This window comes from Tamandua tetradactyla, chromosome 8 (assembly GCF_023851605.1).
Source record: "Tamandua tetradactyla isolate mTamTet1 chromosome 8, mTamTet1.pri, whole genome shotgun sequence".
NCBI lineage: Eukaryota > Metazoa > Chordata > Mammalia > Pilosa > Myrmecophagidae > Tamandua > Tamandua tetradactyla.
This window is the reverse complement of record NC_135334.1, coordinates 58915846-58937902: the sequence shown is the minus strand read 5'-3', so window position 1 is coordinate 58937902 and position 22057 is coordinate 58915846. Positions and strand designations below refer to the sequence as shown.

The following is a 22057-nucleotide window of genomic DNA, read 5'->3' as shown; positions in this document are numbered from 1 at the left end:
ATAATGTATGGTACCCATAGGATGCTCCTATCTACTTTAATAACTATGCTGCCTTTAACGGGTGTGCAACACCAACAGATCGGCAATTACTAGCTTGAAGCATAATTTCTCCTTTATTTTGTCTGAGGGCTTTGCAACATTAGTTAAAATAAGATATGAGCAGTGCTTTAAAAACTATTCCTTTAACATAATAAGCAAGACACATACGGATAAATATCGTGTGATGTCACTTATCACAGTTCTCTAGAAATAGCAAATTTTCAGAGACAGAAAGTAGATTAGAAGTTACCAGGTCATGGGGGTGAGAGGAAAGGGGAAGTGTATGTTCAGTGGATATAGAGATAAATTATAAAAATATATATATATTCCTTTCACATTCTCCATGCTACTTTTAAGAGTTATCCTTATCTTCCTTAATAATTCTTATCAGAATTTCCAAGAGGGGCTGCTATTACCAAATGCCAAAAGCAGCTTGCAAGAGGAGAAATGATGCAGCAAGGATGGGAAAATGCACAAATATTTTCTTTCCAGCATTGGAAGAGAAAGAGAGAAAATGAATAAGGGATAAAAATAAACTAATAAATATGTTATAAATTAGTTTCATTTATAATTTGCAAGCCTCCCTATCTACTGTGATACCAATGTTTTCTTTTTAGAGAAACTATGGCACTGAAAATAGGAGCTCTTATTTAAAAGAAATTAATATCCAAAGATATTTGGTAATACTTGCTCTAATTGCTATATCCAAGTTATATAAAGCCACCAAGAGAACTGGTCCACAGGGTAACGTCTTCCATGCTGTTCTTCATGACTTCTATTCCATCTTGCTTCCATTAAAGATGTAGCTGGCATAAACAGGAATGTGAACAGGCTGGACTTAAAGCTCTTCTCCTACAGACTCTCTTCCTGTGGCACTGGCAGACGGATGTGTTATCTGGCTGAGAAACAACTTCCATTCCATTGCATATTTCAGGTTTGCTGGACTGGCACTCAGCATATTTCTGCAGCATTCTCTAACAGTAGCAGTAAAGCCTATGCAGCTGTAGCAGATCCCTAGAGTCAACTGTGCTTCCTTTCCAATCTTCTTGGCTTCCTCATCATTTTGCTGGGGGCAGGTGAGTGAGGTTTGGGCCCTCTGAGTTGACCGTCTGCAAGTAAAATAGTGGATGGGCAGAAAGACACCCGCCTGCCGCCCGGGTCCCCATACCAGGTTCCACAGTGTGCTGACCTCAGGGGCCCCTAGCGACCACCAGCAGGGCGAGCTGCAGGGGCAGCAGGTGCATCCCCATGACTGTTTTCTAAAAAATAAACTTCATAATTGAAATATAAAATAAAAGGAACGCAGGAAGAGTCAGAATCAGAGGAGAAGGTGATGTGATGATGGAAACTGACTGGAATGGGATGCTTTGAAGATGGAAGAAAGGGCCACAAGCCAAGGAATGCATACAGCCATTAGACGCCACAAAAGGGAAGAACATGGACTCTCCCCTCAGAGCCTCCAGAAGGAACCACTACTGTTGATACCTTGACTTTAGCACAGTGAAACTTACTTTGAACTTCTGAAGTCCAGAATTCTGGGAGAATAAATTAGCATTGTTTTAAGCTAATTTGTTTTAACAGATTTCTTGGTAATTTGTTACAGCAACAACAGGTAACTACTACAGTTTCAAAGCATGAAACTATCATATATGATGTTTCCACTGTATGCTAGGCACTGTGAAAGGTAATTCCTCAAGGCACAGTCCTGCTTTTATGGCAGAAGGATGTTCAAATCATTATATGTTAAAAGCTATACTTGAGTACAAAGTATTATGGAAGCACAGGAAAATAAAACAGTTTTGAAGAGAGAAGGTTTTAAGGAAGATGTAGCAATTAAGTTTAGATGTGAGTAACAGGAACAAGACTTCACTGAGTTCATGGATCTCTTCATCAGTCTACCTGAGACACAAAACAGTGCTCAACTTTCTGATTGACAAGAGAATTTTATAAGCCTCAAGCAATATTTTAGGTACCTAGGCTGCTCAAGAAAATATCATGAAATGGGTCAGCTTAAACAATGGGAATTTACTCACTCATCGTTTTGAGGCTTGGAAAATGCCCAAATCCAGGCATCATCAAGGTAATGTTTTCTCCCCAAAGACTGTGGCATTCATGGTTGGCTGCCAGTGATCCTTGGTTCCTCTGTCACATAGCAAGGTACAAGGCAGATCTCCTAGTCTCTTCCTTCTCTTCCAGGGTCCATTTCAGCTTCGTACTTCCTGTCGCTTTTTCTCTCTGTCTGAGTTTCATTCACTTATAAAAGAATCCAGTCACAGGATTAAGACCCATCCTGACTGAGGTAGGTCACACCTTTACTGTAGTAGCCTCATCCAAAGGCCCTACTTTCAATGGGTTTACACCCATAGGAATGGATTAGATTTAAATACATGTTTTTCTGGGTTCAGAAACCTTCAAAGCACAACAAGAAATCTCAAAATTCAGAGTTAAAATAAGGAAACTAGTGGAGTTCTTTTGGTTGGTATGATTTTTAACTATCAGAATGCTTCAAAATGCTTTCTATGTAGAAATGTCTGTGAAAGAAAAGTCTGAATATAAGTGATCTTAGATCAAAATTTTAATAAAGCAAATATTGTCAGATAAATTGTTTTAAATTTAAGATAATACAATATATGTGAGTAGTGATGTTCCTGATACCATGTGAAAGATATTTATTTGCTGAACAGTATCTCGATAAATAGCTAACTTGCAGACACTGTGCAAAGAAGTGAATTTAAAATGCAAATTAACAATACTTAAGATGTGTGAAGATTCCCAAATTGTTCACTGTTTCTGTAACCTCTTTATTGGGAAAAATAATAGTAAGGACTCTAAGATCTAACTTCTAAATTAGTGAGGAATCTAGGTGGAAGTGTCTCTGAAGCACAGGAAATCAGTGGTCACAAAATACTCTGTCTCTTCCAAACCAGTCTCAAATTGAACAGTTATATTGATGTCCCTCTGAGTGAGCCTGGCCCAATATTAAGAACTCCTTAGTAATTCAGTCTGATACATCTGATACTGTGCTAAAATTTTCTGATTTAATCTCTGTGCTTCTGCTAGATATACCTTACTCAGGGAGATGATATGCTTCTTAAGGATTAAATACATTTTAAACGCATAAAAAGTATATCTCACATGAACACATTAGCTTAACAGTACATTTTCACACAAACCATTTGAATAATTTGTTAATTGTGTATATACCACACCAGAGCACATGTCCTATGAGGGCAGAGATTTTGCCATCTTTTTCACCACTGAATTCCTAGCACCTCACACAATATCTAGCACATTGTAGGCTTTCAGTGGAAAGTAAAATGACACAACCATCTTGTAAAACTTCTTGGCAGTTTAAAGCAAAGTTAAACATACCCCTATCCTATTACTAGTGTGACTAAAGCGTTTCCAGGAATGCAGGACTTTCCATGTTAAAATCAGGATAGTCCCAAGTAAACCAGGATGGTTGGTCACCAACCTATAACCCAGAAATTCCATTCTTTGGGATATCTCAAGAGAAATGAAAGCAAAAGACTAAACAATAATGTCCATGGCAGACTTATTTATAATAGCAGAAAATTAAAAACAACCCAAATTTCAATCAGTAGAGTGGATAAACAAATTGTGGTATGTTTACATAATAAAACCCCACTGAAAAATTTAAAAGTAATGAAAACAAGTAAGTGTATCAATGTGGATGAATCTTAAAAATATTATATTGAGTGAAAGAAGCTGGGTGCAGAAGAGTGCTACTGTTGAATTTTATTTATATGAAGTTTAAGACCAGGCAAAACTGATCTCTGGTTATAGAAATCAAAATAACAATTACCTGCAGATAGTGACAGGATTGACTGGAAAGGGCATAGGAAACTTTCTAGGATAATAAAGATGTTCTGTATTTTTGAACATTGATGGGAATAGTGGTACACCGGTGTATATTTTTGTCAAAACTCATTGGCCAGTACACTTAACAACCATAAATATTAAGTATACTGTTCTATCCTTGTATGTAAATTACATCTCAAAAAGAAAAAAAAATCAATGTAATTCATGGCATTAGCAGAATAAAAGGGAAAAATCCTTTTATTTTATAAATTGATACAAAGGAAGAATTTGAAAAAATTTACTAGCCATGTATTTTCTTTTTAATTTTTTGCAACTTAGGAGTAGAAGAGAATTTTCTGAATCTCATAAATGGCATAAGAAAAAAACTTTTTTAAAAATTGTACTTGATGATGAAACATTGAAACTTTTCAAGCTGAGACAGAATGAGACAAGGGTGCCCACTATTACCATCTCTCTCTGTGTGTTGAACATTGTGCTAGACATCCTAAGGTAATAAAGCATAACAAAGAGATAAAGTATATAAAAATTTAAAAGTAAGATATGAAATTGTCATTAGAGCAGAAAATCCTGGCAACTTTATTTGTAAATATATATAAAATCTTGAAATATTTCCACTTCCACTTCCAAACAAGATGAACAACTAGGACCAGATTTACCCTCCAGCCTAAAGCAGCTAAAAATCTGAACAAAAGAACAAACCACAATTTTCAAGGCAATGAAAACAAAGAACAATGGTCCCTGAGACACGGAGAACCTATCAAGTAAGCCCTGTGATTGCCCTGGCTAACTTCCTAGAGAATGTTTCCAGGTCACAGCACAGAGGGGGAAAGCCAGTCAGAAATCATGGGCTCTCTGAGTTGAAGAGATGGAGTTTGAGGTCCAAGGAGACCAAGGAAGCTAGAGTGCACAAGAAAAAGTACCAGAGTGGAAAGTGCATCACAGAGAAAGTACCAGAGATTTACAGAGGGTCGCCCCTAGAGTCTTCAGCTGAGTAATAATCAATGCATACATTGAGGAAACTACTTGAGCCTATAGAACTTTTACCTATATTAAATGTGTACAATAAGCTGGGGGAAAGATTGAATATGATATGAACATGAGAAATACATAAAAGACCCTATTCAAATTTCTAGTGATGAAAAATTCTGAGAAAAATTGAAGGAGATTAACAGCAAATTATATACTGCAGAAGAAAATATTCGTGAACTTGAGGACATAAAGAAAACTATACAAAATGAAACAAAGATGGTAGAATCATTAAAAATGAACAGCCTGAAACAACATTAGTGAGTTGAGGGAAAACTTCTAATGGCCCAATCTACTTGTAATTGGAATTCACAAAGGAGAGGTGAGACAGGAAACAAAAAAAAAATTTTGAAAATATAATTGCCAAATATTTCACAAAACTTATAAAATATATAAAGCCTCAGATCAAGAAGTACAACAAACCCAAGCACACAGATAAATAAATAACATGAAGAAAACTACACAAGGCCCTTCATAATCAAATTTCTTAAAGCCAGTGATTCAGATAAAATATTTTAAAAGACAAGAGAAAAAAAAGACACATGACAGAGCAACAAAAATAATAAAGTACTGAAAGAGAAAAAGTTAATACAATTATATGCAGCTTAAATATCTTTACGAAAAAAATGTAAAATAAAAGACCTCAAGTATTAAAAAAAAAAAATTCATCACCTGCAGAAACACAGGAGAAATGTTAACTGACATCCTTCAAGCAGGAGGAAAATTACGTAATATAGAAATATGGATCTCTGCAAAGAATTAAGATTACCAAAAATAATTGAGATTATTAGAAATAATAGAACTAATAATAATAATAGAAATAATAATAGAACCAGAACACATGAGTAAATATAAAAGACTCTTTTCTTGTTCTTCAAATATGCAGAATCTGACCATCTCTCTCCACTTCCAGGACTAATAACCTACTCCAGACTATCATTATCTCCTGGATTTTCACAATAGCTTTCTAAATGATCTCTCTAGTTCTTTCCTTATACCCCTTCTTTCTATTCTCAAGAGAGTTACAAATTGGTTACTCTGATTAAGTTATATTATGCTTTTTTTTGTTTATAACCTTGCAGCAGTCTCCTTTAATTTCTTGCAGCAGTGTTTTGCAGTTTTCACTTTAGAAGCTTTTTGTATCCTTGTTAAATTTATTACTAGATATTTTATTTTGTTAGATACTATTGTAAATTGGATTGTTTCCTTAATTTCCTCTTTGGCTTATTCATTGCTATTGTATAGGAACACAATTGATTTTTGTATGTTGATCCTATACCTGCCATGTTACTGAACTCATTCATTAGCTCTAATAGTTTTCTTGTGGGTTTCTTTGGACTTTCTATACCTAAGAAGTCATCAGCCAAAAAGACAAAGTATAACTTCTTCCTTTACAATTTGGATACCTTTTATCCCTTTTTCTTGACTCATTGTTTTGGCAAGAACTTCTAATACAATATTGCATAACAGTGGTGAAATGGGTATCCTTGTCTCATTCCTGACTTTAAGTGGAAAGATTTAAGCCATTTAACAATTGCATATGATGTTAACTGTGGGTTTTCAAAAATAATCCTTATCAAGTTGACAAAGTTCCCTTCTATTCTTACTTTTCTGAGTTTTTTTATCTATAAAGGGCTGAATATTGTCAGTATCTTTTCTGCATCTATTTTTGTGGGGTTTTTTTATCTTGATTCAATTTATGTAATGGTTCACTTTGATTTTTGAATATTGAACCACCCTTGCATTCCTGGGGTAAGTTCCACTTGGTCATGGTATATCTTTTTAATATGCTGTTGGACTTAGTTTGCTAGTGTTTGGTTAAGAATTCTTGCATCTATATTCATAAGGAAAATTGGCCTATAATTTTCTTTTCCTGTGATGTCTTTACCAAATGTTGGTATCAGAGAACTGGCCTCACAGAATGAATTAGGAAGTGCTCCCTCCTCTTGAATTCTTTGGAAGAATTTAAGAAGCATTAGTGGTGATTCTTCTTTAAATGTTTGGTAGAATTCACCAGCAAAGCCTCTGGTCCTAGACTTTTCTTTGGTGGGAGGTCTCTGATTACTGTTTTATCTCTGTACTTGTTATACGTTTTTTGACATTTTCTGGGTCAATATGGGTAGTTAGTATATTTCTTCTGGATTATCTAGTTTGTTGGTATAAAATTGTTCATAATATTTGCTTATAATCCTTTTTAGTTCTGTGGGGACAGTAGCAATATCATATTTTTCATATTTCATTTTACTTATTTGCATTATTTATTATAGTCTTTGTCAGTCTAGTCTAACTAAGTGTTCATCAATTCACCAATTTCATTGATTCTTTTTCAAAGACCAAACTTTTTGTTTTGTTTATTTTCCCAATTCTTTTTTTATTCTCCATTTCATTTATCTCTATTATAATCTTATAAATCTAAAGAAATGGCTAGACATCCATATTCATGGATTGGAAGAGTTAATATCATTAATATAACAATATTACCCAAAGCAAGATAAAAATTCAATACAATACTTATGAAAATTCTGACAGCAGACTTCCAGGCCAAGATGGTGGCTTAGCAATGTCCTTTCTCTCCCCAGTCCCTCAAGGGGACTGTGCTGACTTGAAAGGATGTATGTCCCCTTGAAAAGCCATGTTTTAATCTAAATTCCATTTCGTAAATGCAGAATAATCCCTATTCAATACTGTATCTTTGAATCTCTAATTAGATCATCTCCCTGGAGATGGAACCCAATCAAGAGTGGTTGTTAAACTGGATTGGGGAAATATGTCTCCACCCATTTGGGTGGGTCTTGATTAGTTTCTGGAATCCTATAAAAGAGGGGACATTTTGGAAAATGAAAGAGATTCAGAGAGCAATTCAAAGAGAGCAGAGGAGAACAACATAGCCACAAGAAGCAGAGTCCACCAGCCAGTGACCTTTGGAGATGAAGAAGGAAAATGCCCCCCAGGGAGCTTCATGAAACAGGAAGCCAGGAGAAGAAGCTAGCAGATGACACCATGTTCACCATGTGCCTTTCCAGATGAGAGAGAAACTCTGTGTTCACCATGTGTCCTTCCACTTGAGAGAGAAACCCTGAACTTCATCAGCCTTCTTGAATCCAGGAATCTTTCCCTGGATGCTTTAGATTGGACATTTCTATAAACTTGCTTTAATTGGGACAATTTCTCAGCCTTAGAACTCAAACTAGCAACCTATTAAATTCCCCTTTTTAAAAGCCATTCCGTTGCTGGTATATTGCATTCCAGCAGCTAGCAAACTAGAACAGGGACTTTGCAAATACTTCTTTATTCACTGCCCAAATTATTCTGATTTATATCAGGACATCACACTAACATGTACAAACCAACAAGATCTCATGCCCTATTCAGAATTCCATGTAATTATGGTGTTCAACTAAACTGACCATACAAGTTAAATTAGATAATGTGCTATCCAAAACATAAATTTTGCACCAAATAAACATCACTCCCTTTGGTCTCACACAGAAGTTGAAGCTTTAAAGCATGGACTTTATTATCTTTTTCCCAGTATTCTGATTTACCTTAGTCCTATCCAGATCAGCTTCATTCATAGCTCTAGTTGAAGTCTGATCACTTTTTCAACTTTTTAAACAGTTGCTCTAAATATCAACAATATGCTGTATGAAAGCCTGAGTTTCATAGCTTCAATGCTCTAATTCTGAGTCTCAGGTGTGACATAAATACCTGAAGTTTCAGGGAATGGCCATGTAATACACAAATAACTTGGTATCTCAGAATTTAGAAATATCAGTTACAACTCCTGAATAGATGTGACTACCATAAGAGAGTACAATTTGGGATCCTCTACAATAGGTCCTAATAATCCATGCTCTCAACTTCAATTCTCCAAGTTTGTATATTATAGTTGGTCCATCTGAGTGAGGCCTGATAATATTTGTCTTTTGATTTCTGACATTCCATTCAGTATACTGTCCTTAAGGTTTATTCACCTAGTTGCCTGTCTCACAATGACTTTTATTTGTTAAAACATTATTTAATGTCGAAATTATTTACTTAGACATTTTTGACTATGATATAAACAGGGAGAATGAAGAATCATAGAATTTTAGATCTAAAAGAGACTTTTGAGAACATTAATTTCTCTTCTAAAATCCAGATCTAACACCCAGGTCAGCATTCTTTCTATTCTCCATGTAGTCATATATATATTATGCAAATTTACAAAGGAAAAAAAGTTGATATTGAAGTTATGAGTATTTATTTTCCACATAAACCAAAAATACTCATTTCATTCAGTTTTAGGTTTAATGGGTCTTGCTTGGATCATCAGCTAGTCAAATGCGATAGGTATCATTCCATTTGTTTGCGAGTCAATTTGTACACACAGTTTCGGCTGCAGGCTCCTGAGGGTGTTCTCCAGCCTAATGTATTTCTAGGAGATGGCTTAACAATGGAGGTGGTACCCAATTTCTTTTGGTATAGTTCCTGCTTAAGTTGAACTCACAAGTAAATTTAGAATTGTAACTAAAATCCTATTGAAGTAACCTAAACAGAAGGGGGAAAAAAGGAAAAGAAATAAGAATAAAGCATCAGCTCGATAAAAAGTAGCTCCTATTTATAAATAATCCATTTTTCTCTTTGTCTGTGGTCATACACATGCAAGTGAGTTTTCTCAATTCTAAAGTTATTGTAAATAAATTAGCTGTGAATCAGTCAGATTTTTTTTTTAGTTCTCTAAATTACTTCAGGTGTCAAGCTGAGAAATCTATGGGGCTTTCAGTAACAGCATACTGTTTCATATTTTGAGTTTTTAAAAAGAGACAGAAACAACACAAATAAATTCCATTTACATCTAAATTAAATTCCTCAGGCTTTTCCTGGATACTATTAACAAGCATAAGAAGCCTAATATTAGAAGATAGGGAATAATTACAAAAGAAAGGGAGGCATAGGAGTAAAGAGGTACCAAATGCATAATGAGAATTTGACTGAAGTGGTAAAATTCTCTTGTAATAACTGGGTGGATGGATCAAATACTTCAAAATAATTTTCTATGGATTTGAATGTGTATTTTCTTCACTCACTCTACAACAATTCTATCGCAAAAGTCAAATCAGTAGTAGCTTTATAAGCACATCCAGGGACTTCTGGGACAGTTTCTAAGTCATTTACTGACCTAAGTTTCATATAGTTCATCAGTATGTATATAGTATGCATTATAATAATACATGTTTATTAACTATAAAACAGATATTTATAAACAATGATACACATAAGCTATATGACATTGGACAAGTAACTTAACTTTTCGAGTCCGTAAGTTTTCTCACCTGTAAAATAGGGAAATTGGACTAAATTATTTCTAATATTTTTTCTTGTTCTAAGTTCTATGAGGTCATTAAAAATGAAAGAATAATCCAGTATTCAAATGAAAGACATTCACTGTAATTTAAAGTTATGTAGATATTAATTATACCATTTGTACTCACATTAGCAGTAGTCTTGATAATAATTTGTTTTTTGGAATCTGATGTGATTGTGATTCTCTGCCCTCAATCCTTTGTAAGGTAAAGTCAAACTCCTCAGGATGGCACTAATTCCTCTTTGTAATATAGCCCAAGCCTATCTTTCTTGTTTTATCTCTTGCAATTCCTTCCCCCTGAACTATAGACATACAAACTCTTTTTTTGTGTTGTGAAAAACAACATATATACAAAAAAGCAATAAATTTCAAAGCACACTACAACAATTAGTTATAGCATAGATTTCAGAGTTGGTATGGGTTACAATTCCACAAATTTAGGTTTTTTCCTTCTGGCTGTGTATTAGTTAGGGTTCTCTAGAGAAACAGAATCAAGAGGGAACACTTGAAAATATAAAATTTATAAAAGTGTCTCACGTGACCGTAGGAACGCAGAGTCCAAAATCCACAGGGCAGGCTGTGAAGCCAATGACGCCAATGGATGGCTTGGATGAACTCCACAGGAGAGGCTCACCAGCCAAAGCAAGAATGGAACCTGTCTCCTCTGAGTCCTCCTTAAAAGGCTTCCCATGATTAGATTTAGCATCACTAATTGCAGAAGACACTCCCCTTTGGCTGATTACAAATGGAATCAGCTGTGGATGCAGGTGATGTGATCATGACCTAATCCTATGAAGTGTCCTCATTGCAACAGACAGGCCAGCGCTTGCCCAATCAGATAAACAGGTACCACAACTTGGCCAAGTTGACACCTGTCCCTAACCATGACAGACTGCTCCAAAACACTGGGGACTAAAAGAAATATCAATATAATGATTCAGCAGTAAATCCTATCTTCTCTGTTATAACTCTACCTTCTCCTTTGAACTTTCTCCCAATCTTTAAGGGTATTTGAGCTGTGCCCTTTCTAACTTCTTCATGTTGGGAAGGGCTGTCAATTATATCAGATAGGGGGACAGAACTTGTTGATGTTCTGGAGAGGCTGGCTTCTCTGGGTTTCAGGACTTATCTGGCCTACAAACCCATCTGGAGGTTGTAGGTTTCTGGAAAGTAATCTTAGTGTGTGAAACTTTTATAGAATCTCAGATAGAATGCTAGGTGTTCTTTAGGGTTTTCAGAAATAGTTTTGATTGGAATTTGGAAAACCATGGCAAATAGCAGTATCTAGCTGAAGCTTGTGTTAGAGTAGCCTCTTGACTCTATTTTAACTCTCAGCTACTGATACCTTATTTGTTACAATTCTTTCCCCCACTTTGGTTCAGGAAGGCATTACCAATTCCATGGTGCCAGGGCCAGGCTCATCTCTGGGAGTCATATCTCTCTTTGCCAGAGAGAATTTCACCTGTGAATGTCATGTCTCACGTAGGGGGGGAGGGTAATGATTTTCCTTGCAGAATTGAGCTTAGAGAGAGCCACATCTGAGCAACAAAAGAGATTCCCTGGAAGTAACTCTAAGGCATAACTATAGGTAGGCTTAGCTTCTCCACTTCATACATAAACTTCACAAGAGTAAGCCTCAAGATTAAGGGTTGGCTTTTTAACTTGGGAGTCCCTAACGTCTGAGACAGTATCAAGAGACAAACTATTTTTAATTATCTTTTAATAGCAGCTTTAAAGAGATGTAGTTCACATACCATAAGTTTCTCTTTTAATGTGTGCAATTTAGTGGTTTTCAGTATATCACAGGGTTGTGGAACCACCATCCCTATCTAACTTGAGAAAATTTTCACCCAAAAAAGAAACTCTGTTACCTATTAGCAATCACTTCCCATTCCCCTTTCTTCCCAGCCCCTGTAAACCACCTTGTCTCCATGGATTTGCCTATTATGGTACCTTATATAAATAAATTTAATCCTACAATATGTAACTCTTTGTGTTTGACTTCTTTTACTTAACATAATGTTTTCAAGTATAATCCATATTGTAAAATGTATGCATTCCTTTATACAGCTGAATAATATTCCATTGCACTGATACAGCACATTTTATTTTTTCATTCATTTAGCCAATAAATATTTAGGTTGTTCTCACATTGTGGCTACTATGAATACTACTACTATTAATATTAATGTATAGTTTCTGTTTAAACATATGTTTACATTTCTCTTGGGTAGTGTATACCTAGGAGTAGAATTGCTGGACCATATATTAACTTTATTTTGACTTACTGAGGAATTGCTAAACTGTTTTCTAAAGTGGCTGTACCATTTTGCAGTCTCACCAGCAATGTATGAGAACTCCAGTTTCTCCATATTCAAACTTTTAAAATATGGAATTAAAATATCTCTTTTCATTCATGCAGTTTATTCAATGCAAATTAGTAAGAACAAACCTCTGTGTATGTCATACAACCTTCACAGAAGGAAAAATGGTACCACAATGTTTATAATATCTACAATGTCAGAAATGACTTCTTACCCCACAAAAGTCAGCAAAAAGGCCACAGTAACACACTGCAAACCATACAGGAATATACAGATTTCTGACATAGTCTGTAAAGTTCCATATCATCTCCTTTGCTCACCCAACCATCATTCACCATAAGCCACAATCCCTTTTTCAATAAGCCAACTCAGCAGGTGAGCTCACTGCCCTCCCTCCTATATGAGACATGATTTCCAGGGGTATAAATCTCCCTGGCAATGTTGGACAGAAATCCTGGGATAAGCCGGGACCCAGAATCACGGGATTAAGAAAGCCTTCTTGACCCAAAGGGGGAAGTGAGAAATGTGAGAAAATAAATTTTCAGTGGCTGGGAGATTTCAAATAGAGTTGAGAGGTTATGCTGGAGGTTATTCTTATGCATCATATGGATATGCATAAACTAAAAAGTTTATGGTGTTTTAGAGTGGCTAGAGGGAAGTATCTGAAACTGCTGAATGGTATTCCACTAGCCTTGATTTGAAGAAGACTGTATAACTACATAGTTTTTACAATGTGACCATGTGATTATAAAACCTTGTGTCTGACACTCCTTTTTCCAGGGTATGAACCGATGAGTAAAAAAATAAGGATAAAAAATAAATAATAGGGGAGACAATGGGTAAAAATTGAAGTAGATTGAAATACTAGTGGTCAATGAGAGGGAGGAGTAAGAGGTATGAAATCTATGCATTTTTCTTTTTTCTTTTTACTTCTTTTACTGGAGTCGACACAAATATTCTAAAAATGATAATGGTATTGAAAACATAACTAGTGTGATGATATTGTGATGATACACTGATTGTAGACTATGGATAGACTGTATACATGTAAAGATTTATTAATAAAATTATTTTTATAAAAAAGTGAAAGTCAGCCCCAACCCAAGGGCATTCAAAAAGCAATTAAAATCATCAAATATATCAACTCACACACATATAAGATATGTACTCACATATGTTTGTGAATGTATGAATTTAAATGTTAAAGAATATACAACAAAATGCTATTATCTCTAGATGATATTATCAGTGGATGAAGCTATAGGCTATTGTTTCTCTTCTTTATACTTTTGTGTAATGTCTGATTATTACACAATTTAAAATTCGAAGTTTTATAAATAAAAAATCATTTCCATTATAAAATGTTTTTTAACAAACTAAAAAGAAGGAAGCACAGTGGGAAGAGTATATCTACCACCACTAAGATGTATCTTGTCCATGAGTGAGCTATGGTCAGTGATGAGGTTGATTTTGACAATGACCCTTGGAAACTGGATGGGTTGGGAGTAAAGAATAAAAACAGGTGAATATATCCCTTTGGACCTTGTAGGTGCTGCTGGGTTATCAGGCACACTGCCAAATGCAGGACCACAAGAAGTCCCTGAGAGTAATGGTTAGAGAGGTGAGTGGACTAGCTAAGGTGGCCTGAGAGGTAGCATTGCATCAAACTTGAAGCATCTACATTACACTTTTCCTACCAAGAGTGGAAACTAGCTATCCATGTAAGGCAAATGCTATCCTTGCTATTCTGAATTGTAAGCAGCCTCCTCTGAGTAATTTCCAGGTTCAAGGTTGGTTCTTCTTCACTATAATCACTAAAAACATTTCCCTAGATGCTACTCCTTGTCAGATTTAAGGCCCTAGTCTCTGGCATGATGGCAAACTAGGGCAATAAATGTCACATGTCTAAAGAGAGAAGGTACAAGTTAAATCACCTGAAAACAACAACAACAACAAAAATCCTTCAGGAGAAGTTAGCTTTTACAGTGTGATCATGTGATTGTGAAAACCTTGTGGCTGACACTCCCTTTATCCAGTGTAAAGACAGATGAGTAAGAAAGTAAGGACAAAAAATAAATAATAATAGTGGTAAAAAGCGGACATGGATGTTTTGCATGTTCTTTTTCATTTTTATTTTATTTTTAGTATTTTTGGGGGAGTAATGAAACTTTTCAAAAATTGATTGTGGTGATGAATGCACAACTATATGATGATACTGTGAACCACTGACTGTACACTTTGGATGATAATATGGTATGTGAATATATTTCAATAAAATTGCATTTAAAAAATCCTTCAGTAGCTCCTTGTCAGTTTCCGAATAAAATTCTAACTATATCAGAATGTCTGAGAGAGCTGAAGGATAACAAACATATGGGTTTTGAAAAGCATCCCCAAATGATTCTTATATATCATATAGAATGATACCTACAAAGTGTTCAGATAAAATAAATGTGAACCTAAATTCTAAATTCACTTGTTCATTCATTCAATAAATCTTTATTAAGCACCTTTTACGTGACAGATGGTGTTTTAGGTCTTGGGATACATACATGAACAAGTAGAAAAAAATCCCTATCTTCATGAAGCTTACATTCTGAGGCAGCAAATAAATGAATGCAAAAACAAATAAAATATGTTAGAATATAATTGATGCCATTTTTAAAAATTGAGTAGGGTAAGGGCATGGGGAGTGACAGTAGGAATTAAGGATAGACAAGATTGCAATTTTAAATAAGCTAAAGGTTAAACCTTACACTCACAGCATTAAACATTAATATTTATGCACAAATTAAACATTTTTAAAAATTTTCCATATAACAAGTCACAATCACCTCTCAACAAATATTAAATACCAAGAGTTAGTGTACAAAAAAAAAGGAAACAAGAGTACACAGCCACCACTAAAAAAAAAAAAGAAAAACAATTTTAAGTTACATAACATGCTTCTAAATAAATCATAGTTTAAATTTTCATTTTATAATGTATTTATAAAATATTCAGATATCAACATTATATAACAAATATATAGTTTGCATGTAAAGTGCTACTTACAAAGAGAGCTATAGCTTTGAATGCGTATGTTAAATAAAACACTGAAAAATATTACCCAAGCTTTCAACTCAAGAATTTTTTAAAAGGACAACAGAGGAAACTAAAAATAAAAAGTAGAAGAGAAATAATAAAGATGAGAATCATATTTAATAAAATACAAAACAAAGAATAATATAGAGCAGATTAACAAAACACAAATGAGTCTTTGAAAAGAATAATAAACTAGTCAAACTTCTAACAATACTGATCATTTGGAAAAAAAAAAGAAGGGAGAAGAAAATGTTCAAAATTAAAAATAGACAAGTAAAAGTAGAGATTTAAGAATCATAAGAGAATATTATAAATTACTTCAAACCAAGAAATTTGAAAACTTTGACAAAATGGGCAATTTCTTGGAAAAATATAATTTATTTAAACTGACTGAAGGAGAAATAGAATATTTGAATAGACCTATAACCATTTAAGATAGTGAACCAGAAGTCACAAAATCTACCTACAAAAAAAGGAGCGTGAACAAATAGCTTTACAGACAAGTTTTATTCCCCTTTAAACAGCTGACAACTCCTGTTTATACAAAATGTTTCAGAGAATAGAAAAAGAAAGTTCCCCTAATTCTTTATGAAGCTAATGTAATCCTTGTACAAAAACTAGAAAAAAAGTACAAAAAAAAGTAAAATTACAATCCAGCCTCACTTATAAACATAGACATCAAAATCCATCAAATCCAGGATTCTATTTTAAAAACAAATAATTGAATTCTTATTCCTTTATGTTGATCAAAATAGTATTAGTAATTTCATATTTTTCTATTTTAGTATTATTAGATCTCTAATTTAACAAAATAGTCCAACAAGCATGTCATGGTTAGGGACAGGTGTCAACTTGGCCAAGTTGTGGTACCTGTTTATCTGATTGGGCAAGCGCTGGCCTGTCTGTTGCAATGAGGACATTTCATAGGATTAGGTCATGACCACGTCAGCTACATCCACAGCTGATTCCATTTGTAATTCACCAAAGGGGAGTGTCTTCTGCAATTAGTGATGCTAAATCCAATCATGGGAAGCCTTTTAAGGAGGACTCAGAGGAGACAGGTTGCATTCCTGCTTTGGCTGGTGAGCCTCTCCTGTGGAGTTCATCCAGGCCATCCATTGGAGTCATCGGCTTCACAGCCTCCCCTGTGGATTTTGGACTCTGCATTCCTACGGTCACGTGAGACACTTTCATAAATTTTATATTTGCAAGTGTTCCCTGTTGATTCTGTTTCTCTAGAGAACCCTAACTAATACAAAGCAATTCTTAAAACTAATGATAATGAGTTGTCACATGTTTTAAAACTGTTCACTTAAATACAAGGTTGGTATTGTTGAAACGGGCACTACACAGCTGTCTAATACAATGTTCTAAGAATCAGATACTAAAAAGTCTCTTCATTTTGTGTTTACTATTACATTTACATGAAATCTTACAATTTAAAACCCACAAAGACCTCCGGTTGAAACCTGAATGAAGGGCCTAGCACCTCATTGGCTTCCTACCTCTGCTCACCCTCATCTACCACAAAATTAACTTTGAAAGCCACTGTAATCAATCAAAATTATTTTTAAACAAGACTACATTGTTGGTTTTTTTCATAATTTATCACTTCCCTTTAGTAACCCATACTTATCACAAAGGCATTTTATATCATTTTGAAATTTGTTGTTCTTTACAAAGTCAAATTGGTTATTTTACATATAATTTTCTAATGTTTGAAAATTAATTTAATTTCATAAATATATCACATGGTCTTTTGATCATAAAGCATTCCTTAGACTAATAGGAGTTTATGTTATTTTTGCATAATTAATTATCATATTAAGATAGAATCACTTCACTATAATCCAAAAGCCTAAGGGAATCTATAGCACAGATGTGGTGGCAGACATGCTGAGTTGGACAGCTAACCAGATTTAACATCTCAGGAAATATTATAACTTTACCCAGGTAAATTAAACTTTATAACTTTTTTAAATATTATAACTTTACCCTGGTAAAGCACCAGGTAATTAGTATGTCAGCAAACAACCACAAAAATTCCTCACAATCTAACATTAGAGCCTACAGAATTTTTCTTTAAATGACTGACTTCTTAATCAAAGCCTCATTACAAAGTTCCTCCTCTCTTGTGGTAATCTCAATACAGAGATGAGAAAAATACATTTTATTAGATTATTAAATTTCTGTGGTAACCATCCTCTGAAAATCAAGTTTGATATGATGGAAATTCAATACTTGGACAAACTACTTAAAATAGGCAGTATCATATAAAATGTTCTTAAGCACTTAAGTTGCTGTCGGTGAAGAAAACCAACACCAGACAAAAAATAAGATGTCTCAAATGTTAATAAGAAAACAAACCCCTGATGTGAGTGGAGAGAAGATTTTTTTTTCAAATCAGCCTCAAATCTTAATTTAAAGGTTAAGATTAACTCTGCATTCTGCAGCAGAACATTTGAGAAATAAAAGAGAACAATTAAATATAAAATATAAGAGTACTACATGCTAATAATGACACAAACTATGAGAGAGACAATTTATAGGAAATGAAGAGATTTGTTCTCATAAATGGAACCACAGATGTCTCAAGTTTACATGTTAAAAACTAAATCAAAAAAGTATACACAGAAGATATTATCTACCTAAAAGACTGAAAGACAAACAATCATGGCAAAAGACAATCGTGGCAAGTAGATGTACATGTTTTCTAGAATCAAAATGCTTCCAGCCTCAAAGAAATAATTACTTTGCTGAAATATTAATATGTTTCCTTTGCTCCTAAACAAAGTATTCTCTTACTACTGGGATTTTAGAGTCTACATTCTTATTACTAGGTCAAAAAATAGCAACTAGTTTTTCCAACTAATCAACAAAGTCAATTGCTATTTAAATAGTCATGTTCTGTTTTTCTGCATTTGATTTCCTAAATACGCAAAATTTTGGATGGTGAAAGATTGACTTCTTTGGAAAAAGCAATGCCCTTGAAGTTTATATTGCAAAATTAGTTATGGCAAACAGTGAACCCTGTTGTAAATGATGGACTATATTAAAAATACAATTATAAAAGCATTCATTCACGAATTGTAACAAATGCACCACACTAATGTGGAATGTTGATAATAGGTGGTATATGGGAACTCTGTATTTGATGCATGATTTCTCTGTACAATTATAACTTCTCCAATTTAAAAAAAATTAGTCCAGAAAAGACTGTAAAAAAGATCCTCATTTTTCAAAAGGCTAAAATAGCTGACTAATCAACAAAAGTGGAAAGATAATTTAATACAGAAAGGATAGTCTTTTCAACAAATGGTGCTTGGACTGCTGGAGATCCAGTCAAAATTAAAAAATCTTAGATCCTTACTTTCACATCATACACAAAACTTAATTCAAAATGGATCACAGACCCAAATTATAAGAGCTAAAATTTAAGTATAAATACTTCAAGAAGAAAGAAAAAAATATTCACAATTTTGGGTTAAGAAAGAGTTGTTATATATAATGACACTAAAAGCATGATACATAAAAGGAAAAAAATAACTTGGACCTCATGAAAATTAAAAACCATTTTAAACTAACAATGGACATTTTAAAAATGAAAGATAAGTGGGCCACGGTGGCTCAGCAGGTAAGAATGCTTGCCTGCCAAGCCCGAAGACCCGGGTTTGATTCCCGGTGCCTGCCCATGTAAAAATAAAAATTAATGGGGAAAAATTGAAAACTTTCCCCCTAAGATCAGGAACAAGACAAGGATGTCCACTATCACCACTATTATTCAACATTGTGTTGGAAGTTCTAGCCAGAGCAATTAGGCAAGAAAAAGAAATACAAGGCATCAAAATTGGAAAGGAAGAAGTAAAACTATCACTGTTTGCAGACGATATGATACTATATGTAGAAAACCCAGAAAAATCCACAACAAAATTACTAGAGCTAATAAATGAGTACAGCAAAGTAGCAGGCTACAAGATCAACATTCAAAAATCTGTAGCTTTTCTATACACTAGTAATGAACAAGCTGAGGCGGAAATCAAGAAACGAATCCCATTTACAATCGCAACTAAAAGAATAAAATACCTAGGAATAAATTTAACCAAAGAGACAAAAAACCTATATAAAGAAAACTACAAAAAACTGTTAAAAGAAATCACAGAAGACCTAAATAGATGGAAGGGCACACCGTGTTCATGGATTGGAAGACTAAATATAGTTAAGATGTCAATCCTACCTAAATTGATTTACAGATTCAATGCAATACCAATCAAAATCCCAACAACTTATTTTTCAGAAATAGAAAAACCAATAAGCAAACTTATCTGGAAGGGCAGGGTGCCCCGAATTGCTAAAAACATCTTGAGGAAAAAAAACGAAGCTGGAGGTCTCGCGCTGCCTGACTTTAAGGCATATTATGAAGCCACAGTGGTCAAAACAGCATGGTATTGGCATAAAGATAGATATATCGACCAATGGAATCGAATAGAGTGCTCAGATATAGACCCTCTCATCTATGGACATTTGATCTTTGATAAGGCAGTCAAGCCAACTCACCTGGGACAGAGCAGTCTCTTCAATAAATGGTGCCTAGAGAACTGGATATCCATATGCAAAAGAATGAAAAAAGACCCATCTCTCACACCCTTTACAAAAGTTAACTCAAAATGGATCAAAGATCTAAACATTAGGTCTAAGACCATAAAACAGATAGAGGAAAATGTTGGGAGCTATCTTATGGATCTTACAACTGGAGGTGGTTTTATGGACCTTAAACCTAAAGCAAGAACACTGAAGAAGGAAATAAATAAATGGGAGCTCCTCAAAATTAAACACTTTTGTGCATCAGAGAACTTCATCAAGAAAGTAGAAAGACAGCCTACACAATGGGAGACAATATTTGGAAACGACATATCAGATAAAGGTCTAGTATCCAGAATTTATAAAGAGATTATTCAACTCAACAACAAAAAGACAGCCAACCCAATTACAAAATGGGAAAAAGACTTAAACAGACACATACCAGAAGAAGAAATACGGATGGCCAAGAGGCACATGAAGAGATGCTCAATGTCCCTGGCCATTAGAGAAATGCAAATCAAAACCACAATGAGATATCATCTCACACCCACCAGAATGGCCAATATCAACAAAACAGAAAATGACAAGTGCTGGAGAGGATGCGGAGAAAGAGGCACACTTATCCACTGTTGGTGGGAATGTCAAAGGGTGCAACCACTGTGGAAGGCAGTTTGGCGGTTCCTCAAAAAGCTGAATATAGAATTGCCATACGACCCAGCAATACCATTGCTAGGTATCTACTCAAAGGAATTAAGGGCAAAGACTCAAACGGACATTTGCACACCAATGTTTATAGCAGCGTTATTTACAATTGCAAAGAGATGGAAACAGCCAAAATGTCCATCAACAGAAGAGTGGCTAAACAAACTGTGGTATATACATACGATGGAATATTATGCAGCTTTAAGACAAGATAAACTTATGAACCATGTAATAACATGGATGGACCTAGAGAATATTATGCTGAGTGAATCCAGCCAAAAACTAAAGGACAAATACTGTATGGTCCCACTGATGTGAACGGACATTCGAGAATAAACTTGAAATATGTCATTGGTAACAGAGTTCAGCAGGAGTTAGAAACAGGGTAAGATAATGGGTAATTGAAGGTGAAGGGATACAGACTGTGCAACAGGACTAGATACAAAAACTCAAAAATGGACAGCACAATAATACCTAATTGTAAAGTAATCATGTTAAAATACTGAATGAAGCTGCATCTGAGCTATAGGGTTTTTTTTGTTTTTGTTTGCTTGTTGGTTTGTTTGTTGTTGTTGTTTTTTACTATTACTACTACTTTTATTTCTTTTCTTTATATTAACATTTTATATCTTTTTCTGTTGTGTTGCTAGTTCCTCTAAACCGGTACAAATGTACTAAGAAACAATGATCATGCATCTATGTGATGATGTTAAGAATTACTGAGTGCATATGTAGAATGGTATGATTTCTAAATGTTGTGTTAATTTCTTTTTTTTTTTCTTTCCGTTAATAAAAAAATAAAAAAATAAATAAAAATTAAAAATTAAAAAAAAGAAAGAAAGATAAGCTAAAAACAGGGAGAAAGTATTAGCAAATCCTATTTGAAAAAATAAGGACTTGTATCTAAAAAATAAAAGAACACTTAAAAGACAAACAACCCAATTTTAAAATGGGCAAAAGATCTGAAAATATATTTCACCAAAAAATATATATGGATGGCTAATAAGCATATGACAATATATCAATAGTCATTTGGGAAATACAAATGAAAACTACAATGAAATACTCCTAAACACTCACTATATAATCTATAATAAAAAAATAGATATTACCA

The 22057-nt window shown here is 34.3% G+C and overlaps 1 protein-coding gene and 1 long non-coding RNA gene across 11 annotated transcripts in view; both read right to left on the bottom strand.

The window, feature by feature from the left end:
* Nucleotides 1-22057, bottom strand: part of DLG2 (discs large MAGUK scaffold protein 2) — a 2206106-nt gene that overhangs the window by 2122071 nt on the left and 61978 nt on the right. The gene's annotated exons all lie outside the window — the stretch shown is intronic.
* Nucleotides 10195-22057, bottom strand: part of LOC143644423 (uncharacterized) — a 41407-nt gene continuing 29544 nt past the window's right edge. For both annotated transcript variants that reach the window (XR_013156686.1, XR_013156685.1), the window contains exon 4: nt 10195-10223. This is a non-coding gene — a long non-coding RNA (uncharacterized LOC143644423). The remainder of the gene's footprint in view (nt 10224-22057) is intronic.